Source organism: Peromyscus leucopus, chromosome 4 (assembly GCF_004664715.2).
Source record: "Peromyscus leucopus breed LL Stock chromosome 4, UCI_PerLeu_2.1, whole genome shotgun sequence".
Lineage (NCBI taxonomy): Eukaryota > Metazoa > Chordata > Mammalia > Rodentia > Cricetidae > Peromyscus > Peromyscus leucopus.
The window spans coordinates 140613742-140620609 of NC_051066.1; the positions used below are offsets into that span (position 1 = coordinate 140613742).

At 48.3% G+C, this 6868-nt stretch overlaps 1 long non-coding RNA gene across 1 annotated transcript; it reads right to left on the reverse strand.

The window, feature by feature from the left end:
* Positions 1 to 241: 241 nt before the first annotated feature.
* Positions 242 to 5321, reverse strand: LOC119087913. The gene is made up of 2 exons (XR_005091444.1): positions 3234 to 5321; positions 242 to 401 (listed from the first exon to the last, which is right to left on the reverse strand). It is a non-coding gene; the product is annotated as an uncharacterized LOC119087913 (long non-coding RNA).
* Between the last annotated feature and the right edge of the window lie 1547 nt (positions 5322 to 6868).

Below are 6868 nucleotides of genomic sequence, written 5' to 3' on the forward strand. Positions count from 1 at the left end.
GCCAAATATATAATAGTGGAAGATGCAGAACATCTTCAATGTTTCTCAGAGTTGGCCAATGTTTTTATTTATAATCAAAATACACACATAGCATAAAATGACAGAGGCTTTTTCAGGCCACTCAAAAATTATTGGCAGTTCTGTGGTGATTCCCAAATCAAAACTCATTTCTTCTCTCTTTCTTCCTTCTTTTCTTTCTTTTTTTTTTAAGTGAAATTCAAGTTAGCAACTCAATGAGCAATTTAATTTTTTTAAACTTTATTATAAAAATTTGCAAAGAGGGGCTGGGGAGATGGTTAAAGGCTCCTGAAACTGGTGCAGAGGAAGGATCCTAGAACCCACGTAGTGGCTCACAGCCATCTGCAACTCCAGTTCCAGGGGATCTGATGTCCTCTTCTGACCTCCAGGAGCACAAGGCACACACATACACACAGATAAAACAATACACATAAAATAAAATAAATAATAAATAAATCTAAAATAGAATTTTTAAACTTTATTTTCTTTAACTTTAAAATAAAAAACACCACACATCGAAGTTAACCAACCACACCTCAGAATTCACTTTTTCTTGTTGTGCATTCCAAAGTCTTTTACTGGCACCAAATCTTTCACACTGTTTAGTTACAGAAATCCCCTAAATGAGGTCATGACCCAGAGTCTAAGAGGCTGAGGCTAAAGGTCATTGCTTAGGCCCCCAACTGCACTTAGTTATGAATGAGACCAGCATGTCCACCCCAGCTCATCGCTAGTATGCCACTGTGCTGGGATCTGAGTTGTGGGAATTTTCCCATTTACTAGACTCCCTCCACACATCCTACTATTTATATAAAATTACCCACAGCACGAGACACTGGGGTGCCACTCCAGCCCACAAGCCTGAGAGACTCAGGATCCCCAGCTATGACGTGGGAGTTGGCTCAGTGTCATGGCAGTGGGCACTGGTGCTAACAGCTGGGTCACCCGTGAGGCGGGCTCCGCTCTCACACTGAACCGCAAAGCCGGGAGAGCGGGTGCAGCTCATGCCGGAATGCTTCCTGGCTGGACTGCAGCCTGCTGCTGAGCCCATGGCCCTCGTGGGTGCCTTTATTGCTCTGCTGCATTACCTCACTGGGTCTCAGCCACATCCCCAGTGGCTGGATGCTCTCACTTGCCTCACTCTACAGTCATGGGCACTGACACAGGAGCTGGGGACAAACTGGCTCTGGTGGTGCGAGGTGGGGGGCGGAGGTAGAGCCCTCCTGGACCTGCTGCTCCCCAGTGCAACTCCACCAGGAAAGAGGAGGACAAAGCAAGGTGTGCAGACCAGCTGCCGTAAGCTGTTGCCACACAGCCAGTGTTGGTGTCCTCCACAGCACTCAAGGTGTCACACCACGCCCAGTCATGAACATTTAGTGGACAGATGTGCAGTGTCTACCAACCACTAACTGAGCTCCCACAACACACAGGGCACTCTTGTTTCTAGACACGAGCCATGAAGCAGCAAAAAGAATTGCAACTCTGTGCTTCCAATGTTCCTACTGAAGGAGCTGATACAAGCCATGCCAGATGTGGATGGGAAGAAAACTAACACAGACCAAGCCAGGCTTTGTGGTGACACCCAGGAAGCTTAGGAAGGAGGATGGCTAAGCTTAAAGCCAGTCTGGGCTGCATGGCAAGACCCTGACCATGGAGAGATGGCTATCTAGGTATTAAGGTAGATAGATAGATGATAGATAGGTGGTAGATTAGATAGATAGATGATAGATAGATAGATAGATAGATGATAGATAGATAGATAGATAGATAGATAGATAGATAGATAGATGATAAATAGATAGATGATAGGATGGATGGAATAGAGAGAAAATTGAGAATTGGTGATACAGATGATAGAAGACAGAGATGACACATAGATGATAGAAATAGATGATCAGTAGATAAAGACAGAAATAATCAAAAGATGAGATATGACAGACAGATGATAGGTAGACTGATGATAGATGACAGATGGCAGACAGATACTAGAAATAGTCTGTCTGACTGATAGACAGACAGACAGATAGATGATATACAGATAGATAATAGATAGAGCAATCAAAGGGAGGGAGAGACAGGCCAGGAGCTGAGAGGGTATGCTTTCTAGTTCCTTTGAAGCATGTTCTTTTCCTGAGAGGGAGGGGCAATGAGAAAAGCCTCAAATGGAGCACATGTGTGACCTTGTCACACTCTGGTGCCACTGTGCAGCAAAGGTAAAAGGGATCTGGAACCAGCACTGGAAAGAGACGGCCACCTTGGGGGCCCAGGGCTGGGGGTCGACTCCTCTCAAGGCAGCACAGGCTGTGAACTGGGACCGGCATCCAGCAGACACTGTTTGTTTTTGCTCTTTGAGGGTCCACCACCCAGCTCCCAAATAAATCACACACAGAGGCTTATTCTTTTTGTTTGTTTTTTTTTTTTTTTTTTTTTTTTTTTTCGAGACAGGGTTTCTTGGTGTAGCTTTGGCGCCTTTCCTAGATCTCACTCTGTAGCCCAGGCTGGCCTCGAACTCACATAGATCTGCAGAAGCTTATTCTTAATTATAAATGCATGGCCTTAACTTGTTTCTTGCCAGCTTTCCTTAACTTAAATTATCCTGTCTACCTTTTGCCTCTGGGCTTTTCCCGTTCTCTTACTTCTGTAAATCTTTTTTTTTTTTTTTTTTTTTTTTTTTTTGGTTTTTCGAGACAGGGTTTCTCTGTGTAGCTTTGCGCCTTTCCTGGAGCTCACTTGGTAGCCCAGGCTGGCCTCGAACTCACAGAGATCCGCCTGGCTCTGCCTCCCGAGTGCTGGGATTAAAGGCGTGCGCCACCAACGCCCGGCACTTCTGTAAATCTTACTCTTACTCTGTGGCTTGCTGTGTCCCTGGGTGGTTGACCCCTGATGTCTTCCTCCTTCTCTGGCTACTTCTTTGTTTCCTCCTCCCAGATTTCTCTCTCTACATATTCTCTCTGCCTGCCAGCCCCACCCATCCTTTCTCCTGCCTCACTGTTGGCCGTTCAGTTCCTTATTAGACCATCGGGTGTTTTAGACAGACAAAGTAACACAGCTTCACAGAGTTAAACAAATGCAACATTAAAAAAAAAAGTAACACACCTTAAAATAATACTCTACAACAGACACTGGCCACATGCTCCTCACAGCAGCCTGAGTTTTGCATAGCATTAAGCCAGAGTCAAAAAGACCAGCACAGCTTCAGATATGGTGCCACTTACCTGTGAGCAGAGTGTGAGGACCTTCCCCCTGGGATAGACCTTCCATGGGTCAGGATGCAGATGCTGGGGGCCCTTGGCTGGACACACAGCAGGAGGCTCATCCTGACAGGCACCATCCACACCGGTTGCACATGACGCAGGAGGATGCAGAGTTGCAGATCTGTGGATAAGAAGAGAAAGAAAACAAATCTGGGTGTATTCATCGTCCGCCCTGAGTCACAAGACTCAGGAGCCCTCCCGAGACTGCAGATGCAGGCTGCTGGACCAGACTGCCAATCTTGACTAGTGCCTCCAGAAGCCTCCAGGGAGCCTGGTGGTGACTTCATTAGCATCTGGCTCTTTGCTCCAGAGGGAGTCCAGTGTGCGACGATGTCCAAGTGGAAGTGAGCCAAGAACATCCACAAAGAGAGCTGGGAAGGAATAGGGAAGCAAACAGAGCCAGTGTTTCATCTATGCAGGTCATGTGACGAGGTCAAAGGAGACCACCAGGGAATCCTCCTCAGAGTCCAGCACCTTGCTGTCCCCTTCATTGGCTGATCAGATGACAAGACTCCCCAAAAGGATGTGCCGGACCCATGGTCTGTGGCCCTCAGGACTGAGGTCTCATGAGCTGCCTCGGAGCATGGCTCAGAAGCAGGGGACACAGGAAAGAAACGTAAGAAGTCCAGGGAGTTGATGTGAACTCTTCCAACCACAATGACCTGGCACCCCACTCACAGACCCCTCTCCATTCACCATGCCCTGAGACCCAAGACACCCCAGCTGCCAAAGCCAGGTCTGTCTCTTGCCTCCAGGAGCTGAGTACATGGCTTGTTTGGCTGGTTCCTAGAGCAATCCTTCCCTACCGGAAAGAACATCCCAATTCTATCAGTGAGATCTCTGAGCCAGGGCCTGGCTCTTCCTGCCTCCCTGGCAACATGGCTGCTACTAGCACAATAATGTGGCCAGTGAAGGCCCAAAGGCCACTCTGCTGGGGACAGGGGCGCTGTGGTTCCAACACAAAATTTTGTTCTCAAGTAAAATGTTGCCAGTGGAACTCCCGTGTGTGTGTGTGTGTGTGTGTGTGTGTGTGTGTGTGTGTGTGTGTGTGTATGCCTGTCTCCCTAGGGGACGGAGAAGCTTTGAAGCTTTGAAGACAGGCTTGGATTCTGGTCTCAGCTCCCTCCTTTCTTGCTACAGACTCTTAACCTCTCTGAGCCTCAGTTTCCTCGTGGGTGAAATAAAAGTGATGGAAGAGATCTCAGATGTCCTCCAAGGACTCACTGATGAGCTGGGGCTAGTGGAGCTGACACGGGGCAGGTGTCCTGTGAGGGACTCCAGGCGACCACAGTTTGGGATCAGCCACCATGCTGCAGAGCCCCTGTGTCCTAGCAACCCCCTGGCTAGTATCTGTCAACATCCACAGGCACAGCGGGAAGAGGGTTATGCAAAGGGCTCTGTAAACACCATTACCTTGGCTTCTCATAGCAAACCTACAACCCAGGAGTCTCCTCACTGCATCAGTCAGAATCCAAGTAGCAGAAGGGTGGTCATGGGGTCACAGGTCAGCCAGGTACAGGTAAATTGAAGGATGAGGTCATGGTATCTTCTGGAAAGGATACTGGTGTGGGCAGTCCAACTGGAGCTAGACAGTGTAGTCCTCAGGCTCTTCCCACATTCTTGCCCCACGGTGCAGCCTGGTTATCCTCCGTCACAGAGAAATGTTGCCCCTGCAGCTGGGTCGCATGGACAGCTGCTCTGGCCTGCAGCCGCCTCCTTGACTCTCATGAGATACCTGCCCTTAGCCAAAGGGAATCTCGATGGTCAACTTGACGAGACCTACGTTCACCAAGGTCTGAGGAGGAAAGACTTTCCTCCATAGTGGGCAGCGCCTTCCCACAGCTGGTCGGAATACGAAGAGGTCCAAGGAGAGAAAGGGGAGGGGCCACGGGGCCCAGGCTTCCCTGAGGATTTATGTGCAGCTAACGGTTGATTGGGTTGAGGGGGGAAAGGCGATCATCCTCCTGCAAGCAACTCAAATGAAACTCAGAGTCACATGAAGAGAAGACACAGAAGTAGAAGGTCTCCAGCTGGGAGAAGGAAGGAATTAGAGGAAGCTGGGAGTGGGGCACAGCGGGGGGGGGGGGGGGGGTGGTGGCATGGGAGAGGCTGTGATAGAAGTGTGCTACGTGTATGTGTGAGAATACCATAATGAAACTCATATAATATATACCATATAATATAATATATACTAATGCAAACAGCCTAAGAGGTCAAGCATGGTGACTTACATCTTTGACCCCAGCACTCCTCAGGCAGAGGCAGGAGGATCTCTGTGAGTTGGGGGGCAGCCTTCCAGCCCAACCAAGGCTGCATAGTGAGACAGTGTCTGAAACAAAAACAAAAAACAAAAAGTCATTAGGAGGAGGAGGAGGGAGAAGGGGGTGAAGGAGCAGAACGGGGGTGGGGGAGGGAGAGGAGGGAAGAAAAAGGTAGTGCTGTATAACCCGGATTCTAGACAGTCTTTTAATAAAACAAAAAAAAAAAAAAAAAAAAAAAAAAAAAAAACAGTGCCAGATATTGGGGTAAATGCTGAAAGATCAGAGAGACAAAGGAACAAGCCACAGACACCTCTTACCTCTAGGACTCCTCAGCCTGAAAAAGCCTCTAGCTGAAAGGGATGCTTCTGCCTAAGAGTCTTTAGTTCCTGTCTCCTCAGGCCTTACATACTTTTCTCTGCCCAGCCATCACTTCCCGGGATTAAAGGCGTGTGTGCTTCCCAGTACTGGGATTAAAGGTGTATGTTACCACTGCCTGGCTCTGTTTTCTCTCCTAGACTGAGTCAATCTCATGTAGTCCAGAGTGGCTTTGAACTCACAGAGATCCAGATGGATCTCTGCCTCCCGAGTGCTAGGATTAAAGGTGTGTGCCACCACTGCCTGGCCTCTGTGAATCTAGTGGCTGGTTCTGTTCTCTGCTCTTCAGGCAAATTTTATTAGGGTACACAATATATCACCACATGTGCAGTCCTCCCCACACATGCCACAGTGCTCGTGTGCAAGTCAGGGGCCACTTTGGGGAGTCAGTTCTCTTCTACAGTGTGGGTCCCAGGGACCAAACTCAGGGCCTTAGGCTTGGCAGCAGGTGCTTTCACCGACTGAGCCATCCTACCAGCCCCCAGTGGAATTATTTTTATCAGAATAGTTGTCCCCCTGCTGTGCTTTGTTCTCATCCTTTGCTCTCATCCTCAAGGTCACCTGGGGAAGCTCCCTCTCTCTATTCTTTATCCAGGTCTCTGTGATGGTGTCATTATTAGCCTCGTGGTAACTAGTGTGTGGCAAAGGCCTCTTGACTGTAGAGAGAAGCCTTCCCAACATGTTCTTCTATGCCATCTAGGCTGTTTCTCATACTTTGTCTTGCCAAAGACTTGTAGAAATAATTTAACAACTTCCATTTGCAATACAATCTCTACTTGCCGTGGTAGCACACGCCTGTAATCCCATGACTTGGGAGGCTGACAAATGGTTGTCAGTTTGAGCCAGCCTGAGCTACAAAGCAAGAAGTTCCAGATTAGGCTGGACTACATAGTGAGACTGTCTCAAAATGAAACAAAACCAAACCCACAAAAAAATGCAAAATCCAAAAACGTTTACTGC